Below are 24,012 nucleotides of genomic sequence, written 5' to 3'. Positions count from 1 at the left end.
AATCCATAATACTAACCTAATTGACAGAGTGAAAAGAAGGAAGCCTGTACAGAATAAAAAATATTCCAAAACACGCATCATGTTTGCAACAAGGCACTAAAGTAAAACTTCAAAGAAATGAACTTTATGTCCTGAATACAAAGCGTTAAGTTTGGGGCAAATCCAACACAATACATCACTGAGTACCACTCTTCATATTTTCAAGCATAGTGGTGGCTGCATCATGTTATGGGCATGCTTGTCATCGGCAAGGACTAGGGAGTTTTTTAAGATAAAAAGAAACGGAATAGAGCTAAGCACAGGCAAAATCCTTCCAACAGACACTGGGAGACAAATTCACTTTTCAGCAGGACAATAACCTAAAAGTTGCTTACCAAGATGACATTGAATGTTCCTGAGTGGCCCAGTTACAGTTTTGACTTAAATCAGCTTGAAAATCAATGGCAAGACTTGAAAATGGCTGTCTAGCAATGGTCAACAATCAACTTGACAGATCTTGAATCATTTTAAAAGTAATTATGTGCAAATATTGTACAATCCAGGTGTGCAAAGCTCTTAGAGACTTACCCAGAAAGACCAAAGAAGATTCTATGAATACTTATATAAATGATATTTCTATATTTCATTTTCAATAAATTAGCAAATATCTCTAAAAACATGTTTTCACTTTGTCATTATGGGGTATTGTGTGTAGATCTGTGAGAAAAATATATATTTAATCAATGTTGAATTCACGCTGTAACACAACAAAATATGGAATAAGTCAAGGGGGTATGAATACTTTCTGAAGGCACTGTAACTGGGGCTTAGTGTTTGGGATGTCAGGACCTGTGTATTAATTTGAGTGGGAGAAGGAATTAAAAACTTGATTGAGGAGAGCAGTCATTACTCCAACTGAAAAATGAAGCTGTTCACCTACTGTTTTTCTATTAGCGCCAATCTCCATCCTCCACATCCTATGGTGGGTATATAGGTGATAGTGCTGAGAGTGCTTTTGAGTTCGGTTTGGTTTCGGTTTGACTATTAAAAATAATCACGGTTTTCCGTATATATATCTTTTTTTAAACATTAAATGCACTACATATTATGTCGGTTGAATGCTGTAACAGCACAAAATAAAACAATTAATAAAAGTCCCATGATGGTAGTGACTGTCCATTACGTCAAATTTAAGATACTTTGCTCTCTATCCACTCTCGATCGCACATCTTACTGATCTTCTCTCCCTCTCAGTGCGCCCCACACAGACCAGACAAGTAGGTAGTTAATTACCACGTTTTCCGCGATAATCTACGTCAAATATTGGCCTGTTGGAAACTACAACTCTCTACTACATCGCACAATATAGAGAAACTGGGCAAACGCATTGAGCTCACAGAAAAAAAATAAAAATAAACGAGATTTCAGTTAATCGCTCAGCACTAATAGGTGGTTGTTAATGATACATGTTTTCATTTATTTTTTTACTTGGGGAGGGGGGGTCCAAAGACGAGCAACACTACTGTGGAGATGAACGTCCTAACGACCGCCAGGGCTCTTTGGGGAATCAGGTCAGAGGGCAGTGGGCCGCGCTGGGTTTGAGTCATCCCCCCTGCCCATGGAGGCAGGAAGTAATGGCTAAGGGGCCGGGGAGGTCCTGTGGCGGGGGCCTCGGAGTCTTATTACAGCAACAGAACCCAACAACACACAGCCACAATAAATCACTTGCACACATTGTCAAATCCTGCACACAACAGTCCAACACATTTGTTATTGTGTCTCGCCCCATTGTGTGTACATGCGTGTACACGTCACGTGTGTGCCTGAGTGTGTATGAATATGAATACACCATTCCTAATATACTCCCTGTGAAGCAGGGTCTCATGTTGTGGTATCATCCTGGATGCTCTTTTAATGGCAAGTGCCTTCAGGACTGCTGAAATTAATGGAATTTGACTAGGTCATGACAGTGACAGACATGGCTACTGTCTTCTAAATGATAGTGGAGGACAGAGAGGCTTGTGGGACTTGCTGTTGTTGTCACAGGAGAAAATATGGGTGCACTCAGGCAGTCTGAAGCCGTTCAGTGTCCGTGGCAGTGGCCACTGCCAAAACTAATGTCAGTAAAGCACAGGGGGAAAGACTGGACGAGCTGAGCGATGGGGGCGAGATACCCCGGGACTGGTCAGAGGGCACTGAGACCCAGGGCTTAGCTGGAGGTGAGGAGAGGAGGGAGGGAGGGAGGGAGGGAGGGGGAAGGGAGGGAGGGAGGGAGGGAAGGGTTTGGAGCCAAACACCCAGGGCCGACATGACCGCTTTAAGCCACTTCTCCTCTACAATGTTCACTCTACGGCCGCTGGTGTCGCTAACAGCCACTCACAAACAGTGCTACGACATGGGGGCTGTGTTTGAGCCATATATCATTGTGGAGTCCAGCACTTTTGTTCCCAGACACTGGCCCTTTGCTCATATGCAGACAGGGTGAAAGTAAGAGGCAATCAGTAGCACTGTTGTCTGGGCCTGCTGTCATCTCCTATTGCAGAGGACAGAAAAAAAACCTACAGATTCAAACAACAAATTACATCCCCCCAAACGCTTGGACTGCTGTCAAACTGGGGCAGCGTGGTAATTTCAGCATTATCTCCACAGCGTCCCCTTTTTCTCTGTCAAGGGCAGCGTGCATTGGGGCCGGCCTGACGCTGTGTGTGCTGTGGCCCCTGCCTGCATGGACAGCCCCAGAGGGAAGCTTAATCCCTTTATCTGCCTCCGCTCCTCTTATCTCTCACACCGTGATGGCTGGGAGGCACACAGGCTCACTAAGGCCCCGATGGCCCCCTGGGCCAGACAGAGAGAGGGGCTGTCCCCGCCCAGACACACAGAGACAGACAGAGACAGACAGACAGGCATGTATGTTCGCAAACACGCATCGCACGCACACACAAACACACAAACACACAGACAGGCACATACACAAACACACAAACACACAGACAGGTACAGATATAGGGCGGAGACAAGCCACCTCCAAAAGCCATTTTAAGGGGAGAGACGACCCGACTTGACACGGGACACTGAGCTGGGGTCTGTCTGTTTGCCAAAGTCTGACATCATAGGAGAGAGAGGGAGAGGAGGGAGGAGCTGAGGGGGTTTTACATTTTGTTGTCGGGTTTCTTGGCACGGCAGACAGAGGCCTAATCGACGCGGGCTTGGCAGAGAGGCAGGGGGAACGCTGGGGGCTGGAGAGATCGCGTTTTAGTCTCCAGGGCTGGCTGCTTTTGTCTGCTTTACTTCTGTTTCATCTGAGCACGCAGAGAGAGAAAGAGCCAACGGTACTTACATAGATTTCTGCTCCGTAGAAGCCATCCTGGTACACCACTCTGTGAAATGAGAGAGCAATGGGGGAGTTAATCTGGGTTATGGGTGGTTTTATATGCAGCCAGATTGGATCGGCACACTGATGTTTAGATCCTAGCCTATTTCCAATGAGAGCAAGTCAAGCAGACATTTGCATGGCGTAAAACAAGAATGATGGAAGTGGGCTCTGCACGTCTACAGGGTCAGCTCTTAGCAGCTGCAGCAGCACTACAAATAATGAATGACATATTTAGGGGGAAATGCATCCATTTCACAATTCCCATGCAATTTTCTGCTCTGGTAAAAAAAAAAAGGTATTTCCAGTCACTGCAGTGTTGTCAGGAGGCTACGGTGGAGGGGAGGAGGTAGAGAAAGGGACGGGGGGATGAAAAGAGAGAGCTCAGCAGGGAAGGAGCTCGGTCACATGATGCTAACATATAAATCACTGGGACGTCAGGAGAGGAAGTAGGGAGTGGAGAGGAGAGGAGGTGGGGAGAGGAGAGGAGAGGAGAGAGGAGAGGAGAGAGAGGAGAGGAGAGGAGAGGAGAGGAGAGGAGAGGAGAGGAGAGGAGAGGAGAGAGGAGAGGAGAGGAGAGGAGAGGAGAGGAGAGGAGAGCCCCAGAGTGGGTGGGAGGTGTAGAGGACCCAGAGTCCTAGGACCCGTCCTCATCACTGGAGCCCTCTCCTCCCCTCTCCTCTCTTCCCCTCTACTCTCCACTCATCGCCACAGACAGGCCCTGATCTAATCACAGATAGCCAGGCAGCCAGGCTAGGCCCAGGGTTAGCTAGACCTCTCCTCTCCCCTACACTCCCATTGCCACCCAGACACCCAGGCAGGCAGCCAGCCAGGCAGGCAGTGTGCTGATAAGAGAGGAGTGTGAGGCTGAATGCTTCACATCAACCAGGAGATCATCACAGTCCAGTGAGACCTGCCCAGTAATATACTATCTCTGCTTTCTATAGCTTCCTATGGCCTTGATATTCATCCTTTGCAACACACACACACACACACACACACACACACACACACACACACACACACACACAGATAGCACTTATGCACAAATGCACACACATGAAATAACACAATTGTTTGCAAATGCAGCCACCAAACGTTTGAGAGTAGAACTGTTATAATAGCATGGTTCATTGTTGATGTTGTCAGTAAAGTGTACTACAGGTCCACAGATACTCACGCTCCATAGGCTGGAATAGGTGGTGGAGGAGGTGCTGTGCGGAAGGTGTTGTACACAGCCCGCCCCGGCCTCGCAAGTGGGGCACCCTATAGGCCACCGTAGCCCCTGTGGCCGGGTAAGGGAAACCTGTTACTGTGAATAAAACACATAGGAAGGAGGACTTCAGAGAGATGGAATGTTGGCATTGCTTACATTACTGACAGAACACATTATATAGAGACATGTGGCAGTGGTTTCTCCTATGACAGAATACATTAGGGAAAGACAAAGAAACAATAGATGTAATCTTTTCTGGGTGCGCCTCATCGAGCACTCTCCCCTTCCCCAGTCACTGCTATGTGCCGTACTCAGCAAGGATCCACATATTGCTGTACGCATCCTTCCTGACGCCGCCTGCCACCGCCTCCCTCGCCACCCAGGGGTAGCCTTGAAACACAGCCTGGTAATGGATGCAATCCCACTAGTTTCACACCGTGGCGTTCACCTGGTTTAGGCAACAGTATGCTAGCTGAGGGGGAGGGGGAAGGTTGTTCTAGGTTGTTGTAGGTAGGTAAGGAGCAGTGTTGTGTGGTGTTGTAGTACAGACAGAGACAGGTGGGAGGTGAAGGTTGCTGTGCAGCAATGCTGGATGTGCAGGCCCTGGGGGAGCATGGAGCAGATGGGCTGGACAGTGGGACCACTGAGACCCAAACCTCCGGCTGACCCCATCCCACACCCCATCTGTGACCCCCCTCAGCCTATCACAGTCCCACACCTGTCCTCCAGCAGCGGTTACCAGCCAATGGTGATGGGGGATGGGTGGGGGGTGTTGGGGGGAGGTGCCATGGTCAGCGTTATAAATTTGAGGATAGGCTCTGGGCTGGGAGATCCCCAGATCTCTCCTTAACCTTCAATCAGTCCAGTCACTGTCTGATTACGAACTGCAGCGCTGCATACAAACACCTCTCTCTCTCTCTCTCTCTCTCTCTCTCTCTCTCTCTCTCTCTCTCTCTCTCTCTCTCTCTCTATGATTAACCTGGCAAAAATACAACCCCCCTCTCTCTCTCTCTCTCTCTGTCTCGTCATGATTAACCTGGCCCTGCGTTTAAGGTTCCTCCTGCTCTCGCCACAGTCTCCCCCTCTCCTCTCCACCCCCACTCCATCACAACAATGCTAACCCATCATTTCTATTATTCTTCATCCTGGGCAAAAAGCCCCCTCATCTCCCCGGACTGATTCAGTCATTACCTTGGCATGATTTGGGTGAATTCATTTTTGCAGTGAGGCTGGAGTGTAACTGTGTATGAACAGGAGGGTATATAGGGAGGAGCAGGAGATCACACATACAACACATTCATAACACTATCAAATTATCTTCCAATGGACTCACAAGAGCAAAACTAAACACAGTGGAATCACACCTAGTGATTTTACAGTAAGTCTGCAATGGAGTTATATGATACCCCGTATAGAACCACTCCTATAGACTGGTATAGGATTTCGTCTGGGGGTCAATGGCCATTACGGCTAGCTGTATAGTGTAATGTAGTGTTAACCCTGCAGCTGGATGGGATTGGGAAGCGTCCTAATGAACGGTACACACCAGCAACCCTGCTGACAGGGAGACAGATTAGTGGTGCTTTTTAAAACACGGACAGCCAGGTTTAATGTCTGACGCCATTAACATCTCCCTCCATTAGGGGCTCCACACCTATTCAACGCCTGCATGTCATTTGGGCGGAAACTCCCCTATTTCCTCCCCGAGCAGCCAGGGCACTTTGTTTGCTGCCCGACCCAGCAGCAATAAACTGGTAAGACTCACAAGGTGGTCCTTTCGCTTTGGTGATTTATAATGCTGACCTTGACATTTAAATTAGTCTTTTTTTTTTTGGAGAGTCTGACATATAAGCTCAGTTGCTAAATGGCAAAAACAATCCTCTTTGATATTTTCAGGAGTTTTTTTTCTTCTCCCTTGTACAAATCGCTAGCATTTTTAGGGCTCCAAATCTTCAATTTCCTTCTTTTAGGTGGGGGGGGTTGCAATCATGCGTTCTATGATATATGTGAATGTAAACTCATAATGAGTTGGCGATAGGCTACACTGCTTCAATAATAACCCATAAATCAAAAGTTGTTGTCACACTTTGGTAAACCCATGAAAAGCAACAACAGCTACAGCGGCGTTTGGGAGCACAAAACTGGTCTAGCCACCAAAGTCAAACACCTTTCTGAGAGAGAGGATGGATGGCTGGGGGAAAATCGGAGTAATGTGCTGGAGGGCGGCAGGGTCACACCGCACCTCATATGTCATATGTGTCAAGTTGAGGGGAGCTCAATACCTTTACACAGCCAGCCAGCCAGTCGGACCTAACCTCTCCTAATCCTGCTCTGTGCAAATTATGGGGTCAAAGCCAGCCTTGAAAAAAATTTCTCACTGTTGATCTCTTTAATGCTTCCTGCTCAAATAAGTCAGTGGAATGAGCGCTTAATTCAAGCACTGGGGACCCAAAACAGCTTAATCTAATCAAGTCACTGGAGCTTAATTATCCCCTCAACAATGAGAGGATCTGTCCAGATATATTAATATGACAATTAGCCTTTCTATTCTGTCATTTACTCAGCTGGTGGCTTTCAGACGGTCCACACCAAACTTCACCTTTGGAAGTGAAAACATCAAGAGCTCTACTCATCTCCTTCTATCCCCTTAGGAATTAGTAGCAGAGAGAGAAGAAGTGGCTCTCTGACTCGTACAGTCTTGTTTGAAATGGATTCCCTGGTTCAGTTAGTGTAGGCAGGCAGAGCGGCTTGGTAGTTGTCAATTGTGCTGAAATTGACACACCATGCTATAGAAAAGACTAGGAAATACACCATTGAAATACATCCTACCATCATCATGAGTTGAGGTATTACATAATATTCATATTTTCATAGTAATATACATTTCTCCCTGGAGATGTATTTTGACGAAAATACAACAAAATATCCCCCATACTAAACAATGCTATCTGTCTCTGCCCTAATATCTCTCACCCTCTACCCCCCACCCCCTACCCCCCCCAGTCCATTTGAGTGGGAACCCAATGCGCCTGCTGTTCACAGGACCCCCTCCACAGCTCCCTTACGGAGGGCTCCAGGGAAGTCTTGGGTTGCAGGGGGAGAGGAGGCAGGAGGCAGCAGAGGACATGGGTCCGGGGGTACACACCACAGGGCTGGGGCTGGTGCCGCCACTACCCCAGTCACCGCCACGCAGCCTCCTATCAGTAGGAGGAGCCAGTGTACCCTGCAAGAGGTTAAGAGCAGGGAGCCTGCGTGAAGCTCTCATCCGTCATTCTCCTGAATGGGTTTTGAGGACAATAAACCTGTAGCGCCAGGACGAATGGAGACGGAGTGCGCTGTCACCACACCACGATTTATTGCTCCCAATTTCACTGATCTCCTGCACAGAAATGAGGACTGATAAACAGTGATTAATCACCTTTACATCCCATTTCACTCCCACCCAAAGTATATTAAATGTAGCCATGATTATTCAAGAATACCTCCATGGATGGAACCACTAAAATGTGTTTCTTCTTTCGGGGTCAGCTGTTGTTTAAAGGCAGACCTGTTGGCTCCCAGTTAGGGCTTTTTGTTACAGAAATGTATCTCTTATTTATGTTTCCCATGTCCCCAGCTGGCAAGCATATGTTGTCGTTTAGGCTTGGCAAACTTCAGCGCCATGTCAAGACGACTTGAAAAATTAGCAGCCAATAAATCACCATCGCCCCCGCTTCCCCTGCCTGGAATGGTGGACCACACTCCCTCTGATTTATTACATGATTTGGGCTAGTGTGTTTGTGTGTGTGTGTATCTGTGTGAGTGTGTTTGTGTGTGTGTGTGTGTGTTTTGTGTGTGTGTGTGTGTGTGTGTGTGTGTACGTGCATGTGTGCTGCATAGGTCAGAATATGTGTGTATAGGAATGTGTGAATCTATAAATGAAAAAATGTGAGTGTTGTGAATATATAAACATATCTTGGTGTGTATTCATTTGTATGGGATCTGCATGATTTTGAATGCATCTGAGTATTTCATGAGGAGTGTGTTTGTGTGTATTGGGAAAGGGATGGTGGTGTGTGTGGGGGGGTGTAGTTGTCAAGGGAAGATGGTGTTGGAACAGGGGGAGAGTTGGGGGGAGGGTGAGGGGGTTGAGGAGGAGGGTGAGAGGGTCTGGAGATGAAATGAAAATGATAGATGACTGCTTTCTGTCATGGACAGTTATTTAGAGGTTCGCCGTAAACCTGTCCGGGGAATGAACAGATTTTAGTCTAATGAGCAGAAAGGAAAGCCGTTAAAGTGGCGCGATGTGCTCAGCACTTCTTCCAAATGAAATAGTACCATTTCCCCCTCATTAAAATGCAAAGGGTTCATATAACATACAGCAATAAAAGTGGCATGTAGAGGGAGAGAGATAGGGAAAACCCCACTGAGCTTGTCTCATTCCTCCATTACCCTGACCATGAGGAATACCAGCCTTCGACATGGAAGGTGCCAAAAATATCGCTCACTCAATCTCCCTTATTTGGTTAGGTCTGTAAAAGTCAATCTGGTGCACTTGGCAAATCCATCCACGGCAGCAGCCTCCCCAATCTGATAACAGTTGCTGGGGTGGCATGGTCTTAAAATCATTTTTTCGGCTTTACAGTGCACACCCCACAAACAATTGCTCAGGTTGCCTCCACTCTCTCTGTGAGGCTTGGATCATCCACTTCTTATCTGGCCCACAGTTCTATTCCAGATCCACTTTGATCTACAGAGAATGTTGTGTTGGAAGCAGGTTGAGACTGAGCCAGGTTCTAATAAAACCAGTGGGTAGACGTGGATTGGGTCTGTGTGATAGAAGCACTGCTAGAGTGTAGTAGTGCTAGAGTGGTGCTAGACTAGAGGAGTGTAGTAGAGCTAGAGTGGTGCTAGACTAGAGGGGTGTAGTAGAGCTAGAGTGGTGCTAGACTAGAGGAGTGTAGTAGAGCTAGAGTGGTGCTAGACTAGAGGGGTGTAGTAGAGCTAGAGTGGTGCTAGACTAGAGGGGTGTAGTAGAGCTAGAGTGGTGCTAGACTAGAGGGGTGTAGTAGAGCTAGAGTGGTGCTAGACTAGAGGAGTGTAGTAGAGCTAGAGTGGTGCTAGACTAGAGGGGTGTAGTAGAGCTAGAGTGGTGCTAGACTAGAGGGGTGTAGTAGAGCTAGAGTGGTGCTAGACTAGAGGAGTGGAGTAGAGCTAGAGTGGTGCTAGACTAGAGGAGTGTAGTAGAGCTAGAGTGGTGCTAGACTAGAGGAGTGTAGTAGAGCTAGAGTGGTGCTAGACTAGAGGGGTGTAGTAGAGCTAGAGTGGTGCTAGACTAGAGGGGTGTAGTAGAGCTAGAGTGGTGCTAGACTAGAGGGGTGTAGTAGAGCTAGAGTGGTGCTAGACTAGAGGAGTGGAGTAGAGCTAGAGTGGTGCTAGACTAGAGGGGTGTAGTAGAGCTAGAGTGGTGCTAGACTAGAGGGGTGTAGTAGAGCTAGAGTGGTGCTAGACTAGAGGAGTGGAGTAGAGTAGAGCTAGAGTGGTGCAGGACTAGAGGAGTGTAGTAGAGCTAGAGTGGTGCTAGACTAGAGGAGTGTAGTAGAGCTAGAGTGGTGCTAGACTAGAGGGGTGTAGTAGAGCTAGAGTGGTGCTAGACTAGAGGGGTGTAGTAGAGCTAGAGTGGTGCTATACTAGAGGAGTGTAGTAGAGCTAGAGTGGTGCTAGACTAGAGGAGTGGAGTAGAGTAGAGCTAGAGTGGTGCAGGACTAGAGGAGTGTAGTAGAGCTAGAGTGGTGCTAGACTAGAGGAGTGTAGTAGAGCGAGAGTGGTGCTAGACTAGAGGGGTGTAGTAGAGCTAGAGTGGTGCTAGACTAGAGGAGTGTAGTAGAGCTAGAGTGGTGCTAGACTAGAGGAGTGGAGTAGAGCTAGAGTGGTGCTAGACTATAGGAGTGGAGTAAAGCTAGAGTGGTGCAGGACTAGAGGAGTGGAGTAGAGAAGGATCTCCTACCGGCATACAGTTCAGGACCATAGACAGCTCCCACCACAGGGTTCAGCTTCCAGCCTATGGGGAGAGAGATAGAGAGACAGAGAGAGAGAGAGATTGAGAGAAGAGAGAGAGAGATAGTGTGTATGGGTTAAGCAGGGTTAAACAAAGTAAGAGAACCCCAAACTCGTGAATATTGTCCTTCATCTACAGTATCTGAACAAAGTTGTAGCTTAGACAAGAGGCAGATCTTACCATTTGTGTACGGGTTGGCCACTTTTTTGTTTGTCATCACTCTTGCTGTTGCATTGTTCACCTGTTCCCCCCCAAAATAAAATGGTGCCACAGTTATAAAATACCCATCCAAAAGGCAGGCCAAATGACTGGCAGAGAAATACCACACAAATTCAGTCTGAATTATGCAAATGACCATAGAAGTTCACAGGACTGGAGAGGTTCAATTAGCCAGAGGAGACAATGGCCTTGAATCACCTTTACATGAATGTATTCATCATTTACATTTTCTTTTGAGATGATTCTATTACTGTAGCAAGTGGGAAAGCATGCACCAATTATCTACGGATATGAAAGAGAAAAAGCCAAAAGCAACACAGGTAATTGGTTGGATAAACAAACGTATTCAAAAGAAAAACAAAAAGACATACCACTTAGATTCCCTCCATTTTGACCTGATGGGAATGACTGAATAGTGGCCTTCATTTATAGTAAACAAGACCAACATGAAAAGTATTACTTTTTAAACAGGCAAGACCAATTGATGTCAACAGGGTGTGTTGGTAGGTAGGTAGGTAGGTCTTCTTTATCCAGATATGACAGTGAGGTCCTTATGGGATGATGAGAGCATGCATTCCCTCTCCAGTCATAATGATGGACAACTGGCACGTCCATCTTGACATGTATGGATCTCTGGTTCCACTGAGTGCTTCCGACACATACCATTATGCATGCATGCACGCACACACACACACACGCACACACACACACACGACACACACACACACACACACACAGCGGGCACATGCTTATATGCAGTTCTCTTGTGGGACAAAGGTGAGAGCAGGGGCAAGGGAGAGGTCAGCAGGCAGGAGGTAGAAGAAGAAGAAGAAGAAGAAAGGAAACAGGAAATAAGGAAAAGCACCTCTATTTTGCGTCCCTCTACGATTGTACCGTTTAGTTTCTCCCGTGCACGGTCGGCATCTGTGCTCGTTTCAAAAGTTACAAACCCAAAGCCCTAAGAGAGAGCCACGTGTGTCACCAGGCCAGTAAGACAGACAGGGACAGGAAGGTAGACAGGATGGGTAAAATATTGGGTAGGAGGGGGATTAGGGACACACAGAGAGGAAGGAGAGAGGGGGAAGAAGAGAGAGAAGACAGGACTAGGTGAGCAGCAGGAAGTAGAGTTGTACATAAGCAGTGTTATTAATTCTGTGGTTGTTAGCGAGACGTCAGGAGCAGCAAACAGAGAGATTCAAGGAGAGGTAACGATGACACAGCCTCACACACAGACACACCAACACTAACAAACCTGCCTGTTTTACCCAATTAAACACCACAAACCACCTCTGGAGAATGTCACTGAGCATCGCAGGCATTACACTCTGTTACGCAACATTATAGTCTAATCATTATTGTGAAGACTTCAACAGTATCCTTAGGAAAAACAACACCCAACCCCCACTGGAATGAGATGAAGTTGAGCAAGGAAGGAATATTCATAAATTCTTCAAGCAATTTAGTTTAATTCGATCATCAACCATTTATAATCCATTACAATAGCCAAAGTATGCTCTGTAGCAATCAAATTAAGCCATATGTTGGCTCTTTTTCTTAGACATATCATTATATTACCATTCATCATTGTATTAGCTGTGTCTAAAATCTGATGGGGGCATTTACCATACTATCAAGGTATTGGTTGGTAATAAAGGTAGCTATACATATCACCAACAACATATGTACATTAATAAATCACATTCTACCTCTAAGGAGGTGGAAGAAAAAAACACTGGCTTTACAATGGGGATATCTCCTTTAAACGCACACCGAAATACCCTCCTCCCCATCCCCCATCCTCCACCCCCACGTGCCCCCTCCCCTGAGGCCTTTGTCACCAGCTTGAGTTATGGGGACTGGGAGACTAGGCCTGAGATCCATCACCAGCCTTAAGATATGCTGGCCCAACAAGTCCCAGTCCTTTAGTTTCTATATATACATATAGAGGGATGGGAGGGAGAGGGAGCCACGGCCAGGCTGATAATTGCTTGAAGATATATAATACATGTGAGAGATGGAGAGCATTGTGATCTTGTATGCATACAAAGGATCTGCGAGCTCCTATTCCGAGCATAAATAACACGGTAGCTGTCCTTGGGGAGAGAGAGATAAAGAAATAATTTCAAAAAGGAATTGAGGGCAAAATTAATCCTTTGGACATTTCGCCTGACTATGGTTGGCCCCTCTATCTTTTTTTTTATCATGCACAAATAATTAGCTTACACGGAGGGAGAGTGGAGCCACCATTTTTCAAAGGAGACAAACATATTGAATACAAATTGCCAAAGCTTCATAGAAAATAGATTGTTTATTAATGGCCTGCTAGGTTCATTATATAGCGCGCAGGGTGCAGGAGAGAGGCATCATGGGTAATGGCTTTGTAGGGCACAAACAATAAATGCTTCTTACGGCGGAGGAGGCAGCTTTATCCGGTGCTCAATCTTGTCTGGCTGTGGGGGCTGAGTTGGAGCAGAGTATAGGTTACCAGATGGGGGCTGGGTGCATACCTTACACAGACCCCAAACTACCAGGTGGGAGTGGGAATCGATCCCATTCATGGTTGAACACCCAGCTAGAGGAGGCTGTCTAATTTATGAATGGAATGCTCTGGAGCTTGGCACAGATGCTTAAATAAACAGTGGATGACTAGCACTGGGCTGTTTACACCAGAGGATGTTATATAGGACATGGTATAGAGCTACTGTACATGTATAGACACTGAGCCTGTTTTGGCGGTGATGGTTCTATTTTTGCTAAAGCACTTGATATTTGATCTGGGTTGACAATTAGACTCTCAAAACTAGAGGTCTGTATTCCTGGTCCGGAGAGCTACAGTACTGGATTAAGTGCATTTTGAAACAGCTCAATCACAGATTGATTGATTGACAGGGGTAATGATTCCCCAACTGAGCACAAAGCTAGAACAACAACCAAAGAGGCAGCAGAGAGAGGAGTGAATGCCTGAACGCAGCTCTCCAGCTCTCCAGGACCAGGCTTAGAGAGCACTAGTCTGAGCCAATGTACACACGGCACTAATGCCATCATTACTAAACAGAAGAAGTACATGGTAATGAAGCAGCTGGGGTTCTAGTTCACTTACTTTGGATCCTCGCTCATTAAAGATAATCTCCACATCTAGAATCTTTCCAAATTGCTGCGGTGAGAAAGGAGACAAGAGAGGAGAGATGAAGTTATGAAAAGAGTCAGAAAATGGTTATTGTTGCCTTGCCTTTAATGTTACAATTGTTATGCAATGATGTCAAATATATATTGTGAGCTTATCAAATTATATATATTTTTAATGCAAAATTAAGGTACTGTGTTATCTGTGTTATTTCTATTTCATGAAATCAATTACGTAAACAACTGTTAAAACAAATATTGTAAACACAGTAGAGTTAGAGAAACAGAAGATATTTCACACAGAGAAAAGCTACATCAACATATGGCAAGGTGGTTGTTTGTAAGGTTGTGATGTGAAGCAGCTCCTGAGGAAAACTCATTTTCTCAAATCCCTGAAACTGGGCTTTGACATGAAGAGATAGACCAGCAGGGCTTCTGCCTGCCCAACAAACAGGTGGCTTTCTTTCTATCTACACAGGTTCCTGCCATTTTCTCTCTCTTTCGCCTCCTCTCCTTTTCTCGCTCTTTGTTGGTGTGAGTGTGTTGTTTTCCCAGTGAACAGGACTCGAGGGATGGTCCCAAGGGGTTAACATGCTCAAGCCTTTCGATTTAACAGGCTCGACTTCGGATCATTAGAAAACAGAGGAATGAAAGCCAATCGTAAGTTCCCCCTAATGAGTGGAGTGAGAGCCACTTTTAATTGCTGTCTACAATGGCCGTATTATTTCATTAAAAGTAATTACCCTGTCAAGCGGTCCGCATCGCCTTCATTTGGGCACAACAGGGAAGAAATAGGCCTTCCATGTGGTCGGCGCTCAATGGGAATGGATGGATCATTTTGACTGAGCCACTAATAGGGGTTAGGAAGAACCGGCTATTATCTGCCTGCTCCGGCCATAGGAGAGTGAGGAGAGTGATGAAGGGAGTGGGTCTGGTGGAGAAGCAGGGTTTATGGGCTGGCAAAACACATATGACATCCTTCATCCCCAAGGGTCAAGTGCTGACCCCCACAACGCCTGAGAAAAAAAGTCAGAGTTATTTATGACCTTCCCAACAGGCAACGGGCCACAAACTCAAGTACATCTTGTTCATCTGGGATTGCAATTCTACATAGGCCACCTCTCCACATCTGCCTCGTATGGCGCTCAGCTCCATTGATTCCAATGGTAGCGCTTTACCGCACCCGGCTCCATCACACACAGAGGCATTTACATCCCAGCGTGGTGCCCCTCTTTGCATGAGATGACAATGCTTCCCCATGCAATGTGCAGATGCTAATTGTTTTAACCAAGAGTAATGGGCTTGTGGCGTCGATTAATTAGTTTCTGGGGAAGTCATCTTTCCCACATGGCACCGGGGATCTCAGCCACTCCGCTCCCACACTATCCTCCCTCCCTACACCCCTCCACGCCCCAGCTCAGCCCCAGCTCAGCGCAAACAGCTGCATCAGCACCACCGCCAATAAACAATGGCATCAATCGGAGGGGTCTCAGGAGACAGAGACAGAGCTGGGGGACTGACATCACCTCCTTCCTCACCCCCAGATCAGCCATAGTAAACAATCAACATATCAATAAGGAAATTAGAAAAATCATAGGCGCTAGTTAATATTTGTATCTCGTGAACTCTTTTTTATGAGGCCTCGCTCGTTCGCTCCACTTCCTATCTGAGATGCAAATGCATTTCTACACTGTGATCAACTGGAATGCAGAGCTATCAACCACGGATAGGGTACCGTATGTATCCCTGCTTCTGATAGGCTACAACACTTGAATGCTGTGAGGAGGCTAGCTATCATTAACATAATACAGCATGGTGTAGTAGTGTAGAGTGTTGCTACTGTCTGGGAGTAGCAGAGTAGGGGCTGGTGAGATAGACTGGAGCTCAGTGTGAAAGCATGGGGGCCAGAGGTCTGATTGCCCAGAGATGTTTCTTCATTGAATGCCCTTGTCAAGCAGCCGAGAAGGAGTACTGTTAAAGAACCCAGGAGCAGAATGAGGAGGACGCCCTCAAGCAGCACAGCATGGTGTGCTGCGCTACCCGAGCTAGCGCTAGCGTTGAGTGTTTTCCTTTCACTCCTCTAATCGCCCGCTCTCTCAAATATCACACTTTTCTAATCACTGATTAAGGTCCGCGGCAGTCGCCTTAATGAGGCTTTCATTCTGCGCCTCATTAGTGACTCAGAGGGTCATCCTTTGCACCCTTAACCCCTATGGAGGGGTAGGGTAACTCTCAGACCCTCCCTCCTTGTTTAGGGGCTAGCTAGCGTCTGTGTTAGCTCTCTGCTGGTGGCTGATGGAGGGTCCATGCTAAGCGTGCAAGTCACTGGAAAGCTGGAGAGAGGGGCTCTTCACACCGTGTGGGAGCAGATGGAGCTCCTGGGGGCTTGGCAGCAGCACTCGGTTCGGCTGCGCTGCGCTGGGTTCCACTGCTCCACCATTGGCACATGCACCATCTCACCGTTACCTTTCCCTTTCGCTTTCCTCTGCCTGCCTGTATGTCTGCAGGCTCTGCTCATGTGTAACGGTAATGGTGTATTGAGCCCCTGGCGGCAGGTCGGCCATTAGAGCCAGAGGGATGGGGCTGCACACCACTGATCACACACACCAGGGGTGGAGCCGGAGCTGAGCAGGCACGTTAATACAGCACAGACATGCTATCTCCTCTCCCAACCAGCAACCAGCTCTGCCCACAACCATCAATCCCAGGACCCAGCCATCGACTGCCCGGAAAGTTAGGGAGGGCTGCTTGGAGGGCCACTGCACACACACGTCGGCCGGGCACACAAAGCCTCCAAGCTAATTACTGAGGCAATTTGGATTCCACAGGACCTGCTCCAGAGCTGGAAACAATAAACCCAACAATCAGACAGCACAGGAAGGAGAGAGAGAGAGAGAGAGAGAGAGAGAGAGAGAGAGAGAGAGAGAGAGAGAGAGAGAGAGAGAGAGAGAGAGAGAGAGAGAGAGAGAGAGAGAGAGAGAGAGAGAGAGAGAGAGAGAGAGAGAGAGAGAGAGAGAGAGAGAGAGAGAGAGAGAGCAGCCGTGTTGTCCAGTAATTTATTACGCCGTAGCCAGGGCTCTCCTGTAATTAATATCATCAGTTTGACGTCGTCTCCATAATGATGAAAATTAACGCCTGTAGCTTATAATGACCTAAATTAGCGTGCAACATTCAAATTATATTTTTGGGCAATGCTCCCGATTCGGATCCATTATAATTCTATACTTTTTTGTTGTGTTAATTTTTAGGACTGGTGTGAAATGCGAGACAGAGAAGTTACACTTCCAGGGAAAAGAGAGTACACCTGTTCAGGGATCAGGATGAATGTGTGTCTGGACTTTCTAGAGAGAGAGAGAGAGAGAGACAATACACACTCCAGGCAGGTACCATGACATGCGTGGGTGGGTAAAGAATGGTTTCTCCCAGTGAGTCTAGGGAGAGGGAAGGGATCTCACCCCAAACATTTGCCGCAGGTCGGGGTCGCGGAAGCGGAAGGGGATGTTGGAGACGTGTAACCTCTTGGGCTGCTGCTTCTCCGAGGAGTCCGAAAGCTGCAGCTGGAGCTGCAGGGAGACCTCTGATTGCGTCACGTCATCTGTCTGCCAGAGCGAAACAAACAGCAGAAAGACACAAGCAGCTCATTAGTTCCTACTACTGTACCTTCGGGTCACATGTTGAGGGGGAAGAGAGACAGAGGGGGACCGGCTAACTAACTTAGCTATTTTTAAATCCTGCGAGAAGCAGAATACGATAAACAGCTGATGAGTTATGGTTTAAAACCTGAGGTCATGCATTACAAATCTGCTTATTAATCTCTTGCACTTAGCTTCTGGAGCCACAGGAAAGAAAGATTGAGGGGTTTGACAGAAAGGCATGGATATATATCCTAGCGCTTCTGACACATCTAGACTTGAGACACATTATTGGTGGTGTTTGCTCAGTGCCGTAGGAGTGCAGAGGCCCAGAGCTCCTACGTTGTTGTCTCCATCATTATGCGAATGCAATGCTGACATTGTGATATAAATGACATGTCTGATGTCTATGACAAATCCGACTTGTTTCTCCCTCAGACAAGAGTGATGAATTTCAACACGGCTGCTGGCTTGTTTACTCAAACCGACCCAGTTTCAGAGGAAGATGGTTTCACAAGATTTGTTTTCTGTAAAAAACTTCACTGGTCATCAGAACCATTTATCCTCTCCATGGAAGGATCATTAGGGACCAACTCTGTCTGCATAACAACAAATTGGATCATTTAAATGTGTTTACCAAAATTAAAACCCAGACATCTTACAGACACTTCTGGTGTTGTGAAATAAATGAAAAAACTGATGAGAGGAGGGAGAAAAAAGAGAGAGAGAAAGAAAAAGAAAATGAGAGAGGGAACAATAAGGAGCGAGGTCTGGCTTAGAGAGAGAGATGGTACAATAAGGAGTGAGGCCTGGTTTAGAGAGAGAGAGGGTACAATAAGGAGTGAGGCCTGGTTTAGAGAGAGAGAGGGAACAATAAGGAGTGAGGCCTGGTTTAGAGAGAGAGAGGGTACAATAAGGAGCGAGGTCTGGCTTAGAGAGAGAGATGGTACAATAAGGAGTGAGGCCTGGCTTAGAGAGAGAGAGGGTACAATAAGGAGTGAGGCCTGGTTTAGAGCGAGAGAGGGAACAATAAGGAGCGAGGGCTGGTTTAGAGAGAGAGAGGGTACAATAAGGAGCGAGGCCTGGTTTAGAGAGAGAGATGGTACAATAAGGAGCGAGGTCTGGCTTAGAGAGAGAGAGGGAACAATAAGGAGCGAGGCCTGGTTTAGAGAGAGAGAGGGTACAATAAGGAGCGAGGCCTGGTTTAGAGAGAGAGAGGGTACAATAAGGAGTGAGGCCTGGTTTAGAGAGAGAGAGGGTACAATAAGGAGCGAGGCCTGGTTTAGAGAGAGAGATGGTACAATAAGGAGCGAGGTCTGGCTTAGAGAGAGAGAGGGAACAATAAGGAGCGAGGCCTGGTTTAGAGAGAGAGAGGGTACAATAAGGAGCGAGGCCTGGTTTAGAGAGAGAGAGGGTACAATAAGGAGTGAGGCCTGGTTTAGAGAGAGAGAGGGAACAATAAGGAGCGAGGCCTGGTTTAGAGAGAGAGAGGGTACAATAAGGAGCGAGGCCTGGTTTAGAGAGAGAGGGTACAATAAGGAGCGAGGCCTGGTTTAGAGAGAGAGAGGGTACAATAAGGAGCGAGGCCTGGTTTAGAGAGAGAGAGGGTACAATAAGGAGCGAGGCCTGGTTTAGAGAGAGAGAGGGTACAATAAGGAGCGAGGCCTGGCTTAGCGAGAGAGAGAGGGTAAAAAAGCTGTTTGAATATGATATGTAAACTCCAAGGTCCCCAGCGATGTGCTCCATGAGCAATGACAAACACTCCATATTACACTGGCTGGCTGGAGTCACATACACAGACCCCCCCCCGAGTACACACACACGCACACACACCCACACAGATGGAGAGAGAGAGAGAGAGAGTGAGAGAGAGAGAGAGAGAGAGAGAGAGAGAGAGAGTGAGAGTGAGAGAGAGAGTGAGAGTGAGAGGAGAGAGAGAGAGAGAGAGAGAGAGAGAGAGAGAGAGAGAGAGAGAGAGAGAGAGAAGGGGAAATAAGATTGTGAAGGACGAGAGGAACTTTAGATCTAGAAACAAAAAAGGCAGACAGACTTGCACGTACAGACACACACACACACACACACACACATAGACACACACAGACCTCTCTCCACCCTCCAACAACCCGTGGATGCAGACCCCTGGGTGATACATCTCCCACCATTTAGGAAATGGGCTAGGGATTTATTCATTATAATTCATCATCACAGTATTATCATTATCATCATGATCGTAATGATGATCGCCTTTATTATTCTCATTATCATAATCACAATCTCCACTGTAATGGCCCTCATTTATTTGCTTTTATGGCCCATTCGGAGATGGTGACATACATTGTTAACACTGACAGTTGTTTGATTCAAGGTCCCACTTAGTCTCCCCTCCAGCCATCCAGGTAGGGCACGGTGGTGATGGCAGGTCTGAAAGTCCTGTGTTCAGTGATGTTCAGTGATGTTTAGTGATGTTCAGAGGTTATCATGTGGAGAAGGGCACAGGAGCCAGTGGAGGGGTGAGCTGGGTTAGCTAGCTAACTCCAGTATCAGGCTGGTAGAGTAGTGGAGGGGTGAGCTGGGCTAGCTAGCTCCAGTATCAGGCTGGTAGAGTAGTGGAGATGAGCTGGCCTAGCTAGCTCCAGTATCTGGCTGGTAGAGTAGTGGAGGGGTGAGCTGGGCTAGCTAGCTAGCACCAGTATCAGGCTGGTAGAGTAGTGGAGGGGTGAGCTGGGCTAGCTAGCTCCAGTATCAGGCTGGTAGAGTAGTGGAGGGGTGAGCTGGGCTAGCTAGCTAGCTCCAGTATCAGGCTGGTGGAGTAGTGGAGGGGTGAGCTGGGCTAGCTAGCTCCAGTATCAGACTGGTGGAGTAGTGGAGGGGTGAGCTGGGCTAGCTAGCTAGCTCCAGTATCAGGCTGGTGGAGTAGTGGAGGGGTGAGCTGGGCTAGCTAGCTCCAGTATCAGGCTGGTTGGGTAGTGGAGGGGTGAGCTGGGCTAGCTAGCTCCAGTATCAGGCTGGTAGAGTAGTGGAGGGGTGAGCTGGGCTAGCTAGCTAGCTCCAGTATCAGACTGGTGGAGTAGTGGAGGGGTGAGCTGGGCTAGCTAGCTCCAGTATCAGGCTGGTAGAGTAGTGGAGGGGTGAGCTGGGCTAGCTAGCTCCAGTATCAGGCTGGTAGAGTAGTAGAGGGGTGAGCTGGGCTAGCTAGCTGGCTCCAGTATCAGGCTGATGGAGTAGTGGAGGGGTGAGCTGGGCTAGCTAGCTCCAGTATCAGACTGGTTGAGTAGTGGAGGGGTGAGCTGGCAGCCTAGCTAGCTCCAGTATCAGGCTGGTTGGGTAGTGGAGGGGTGAGCTGGGCTAGCTAGCTAGCTCCAGTATCAGGCTGGTAGAGTAGTGGAGGGGTGAGCTGGGCTAGCTAGCTAGCTCCAGTATCAGACTGGTGGAGTAGTGGAGGGGTGAGCTGGGCTAGCTAGCTCCAGTATCAGGCTGGTTGAGTAGTGGAGGGGTGAGCTGGGCTAGCTAGCTAGCTCCAGTATCAGGCTGGTAGAGTAGTGGAGGGGTGAGCTGGGCTAGCTAGCTAGCTCCAGTATCAGGCTGGTAGAGTAGTGGAGGGGTGAGCTGGGCTAGCTAGCTAGCTCCAGTATCAGGCTGGTAGAGTAGTGGGTGACAGAGTGAAAAGGGAGGAGGGAGGAAGGGGGTCCTCAGTGTTCCATGTCCTCCTGTGCTAGAGGTTAATAGCCTGAGTAGCCATGTTGGGTCCCAGGGTGACACACGGCAGACAGATGCCCGACTACTGTGGAGGGTGACAAGGCATTAGAGACCACGGGTCAATCTGTTTCATCGGTCACACATGACACTATCGACCTTTACCGTATGTTACCAGACTACACAACGACTGACTCACTGTCCTGTCCTCCAGCTTGGCTACTGGCTTCTTATCATGGGGTCCTCTAGCTGTGTGTTAGCAAACCTCCAGATTCCCTTTTACTTCACACACTTCTTCCATACTGACTAGAGGGTAAATACAAATACGACTGACACTCATCCACCTATAGCTATCTCTGTGTCTCTGTTAGTGAGTTTAGCGCCATTGTATCTCCATTGCTCCTCCTGAGGGATAATCCGGATCCGGGCTGGTTGGGAGAAGGTGAGATGGTTTCAGTGTAAAATAATGACATGCGTATTACCATAGGACAGGGGTCTACAACCTTTTCTTGCCCAGGGACCCCTTCCCAGGCAACCGGCGACCCAGGGACCCCCATCATTCGCTAGGAAATACATTTTTTCACGTCTTGTCTTATCATCCGGTTAATGATAAAGGCAAGGAAAAGTTATCAACATTTAAAATGAATAGATTTGGTAGATAGTTTTTCATTATTTTGACCTCCCCACATTATAATTGGAAGAGGAAGTGTAAACTCTTGTGTGTAAACTTGTTGTGTGTATGTACTGACATGTATGTGTACTGATAGATGCACACACACGCACACTACATGTTGTTTTTAAATGTATGTAACTTTATTTGTCGGACCCCAGTAAGACTAGCTGTCGCAATTGGCGTCGGCTAATGGGGATCCTAATAAATCAAATCAAATCAAAAACTCTAACATAGCCTATTAGCTAGAAAGGTAACTCTAAACACATTTTCGCTAAGAGCAGTTGTTTAGCTGGTTAAACAAAGGTTAGCCATGTGTTGGCAAAAATGAATGCCCAAAACAAGAAAGCTTACCAGCAGTCAGTGGCACTTGCCACAATGGTAACCTATTCGCGGGTGCTTTTTCAAAGCCTATGTCAGATACTCCAATGAGTGTAATTGGCTCCGATGAGTGTAATTTGCTCAATATTAGGAGTTGAAGAATAATGTTGACATCATTAGAAATGTGATATTCTCATCTGTTCTACTTTTTGTATGTAATTTAAAATGTATTTATTCTGTTGTTGCTAGCGATATTCATAAAAACATTGGGGGGAAAAATCCACTTAATTTAAAAATATATATTTCCACGGACCCCCTGCAATACCTCGGATCCCCGGTTTAATACTCCTGCCATAGGAGACCACGTTCAGTGGCACTTTACCGTCCCGGCGGCTGCTGTCACAGTCATGGCGAGGGAGGCTGCTGGGGGGAGGATGATGCAACCCCCGGCGTCATCCGCCACCCGCTGCCTGCCGCTACCGCCCCCGCCAAGCGTAGCTGTCATCTCAGGTGGCGAGTCACCCACCCTGCTTCCTGTTCACTCATTCCTCTAACAGACTCCCTCGCCGTTATTTGCAAATCACTTGCAAAGTGCTGTGCTCAGCACATCCCCCCTCCTCTCAGTGGTATTACAAGCACATAATTGAAACTATCTGATTGGAACGCTGCCAAGCAGGTAGATTACATCCGATTAAGTGGGGGGGATACCGAGTCGTCGCTCACAATAATTATAATGCCTTCCTTTAATTCATCCCCCCCCACCACCCAATCCTCCATTGTTTGTTTCCTCTTCTATAAAGAAGCTGCAAACGCATCCCTTCTTCAGTCACCTGAAATAGCAGGGGGTGAGAGAGAGGTAGAGTAGAGCCCCTCCTCCATCCCTCCCCTCCTCCCTCCCTCCCCCTGGCCTGCTATTCATTTAGATAACACAGACATTCCCTTTAACTGGGTCCTATCATCTATCACCTATCAACTCATCATCTAGGCCCTGAGAGCCATAGGCTGCTAGAATCTCTTGCGAATCGCAAAATCTCTCTAAGAAAGATCGTCTGAGTGAGTGTGCGTGCTCTTCCATGTGCTTGAATTGTATGTGTGTCTGCATATGTATAGCCCATGTGTCTGTGTTATCACAAGCTCCCAGAATATACTTTGGATAGTCCTCATGCAGCTGACACAGACTTTGAGAAATCTGGAATTGAGTGCAGTCCAAACGACACTGCCTTAATTTGTTATCTGAATAAAAATAATGATTACTCATGAAATCCAAACCCAACCTCTGACTATTTGAATGGCGCTTGCTAGATAACGAGCTCCGCTTTTTTTAAACAGAACTTGCTGGCAGCCCTCTTCTACAGTCCTATTCTCTCTCTCTCTGAGGATTTGGAGAAAGTTTGGCTGCCTCTTTCTATCCTCAAGTCACCCTCTTTCATGTGAGTGTCGTTTGAACATGGGAGTCCCAGAGCAGGCCCCAGAGGTCTGAGTCTGGACAACAACACCTCCCTGGAGTAGAGCAGGACTGACTGGAAAGATGAGGACAGAGAAGAGAGGCGATCTCTCATTAAACACACACTGCCAACCCTCTGCCGGGAATTCACACAGAATCCATACATTTCATTCTCTTCTCTTCATGACTCTTTAAAAGTCTATACGTTTTCTGAGACAGGCAGAGTAAAGCACTGAGGAGTGGGAGCCCAGTGAGTGCTGATCTGCTCCCCAATCTGTGTTTCTGCAGGGTGTCCTAATCAAAGACAC

At 47.4% G+C, this 24,012-nt stretch overlaps 1 pseudogene; it reads right to left on the bottom strand.

Moving 5' to 3' along the window:
• The window catches only part of LOC123491285, a 202,868-nt pseudogene that overhangs the window by 130,688 nt on the left and 48,168 nt on the right, over positions 1 to 24,012 (bottom strand).

Source organism: Coregonus clupeaformis, chromosome 7 (genome assembly GCF_020615455.1).
Source record: "Coregonus clupeaformis isolate EN_2021a chromosome 7, ASM2061545v1, whole genome shotgun sequence".
In the NCBI taxonomy this organism is placed as follows: domain Eukaryota; kingdom Metazoa; phylum Chordata; class Actinopteri; order Salmoniformes; family Salmonidae; genus Coregonus; species Coregonus clupeaformis.
The sequence above is the reverse complement of the archived record's forward strand: the minus strand, read 5'-3'. Positions and strand labels throughout refer to the sequence as shown.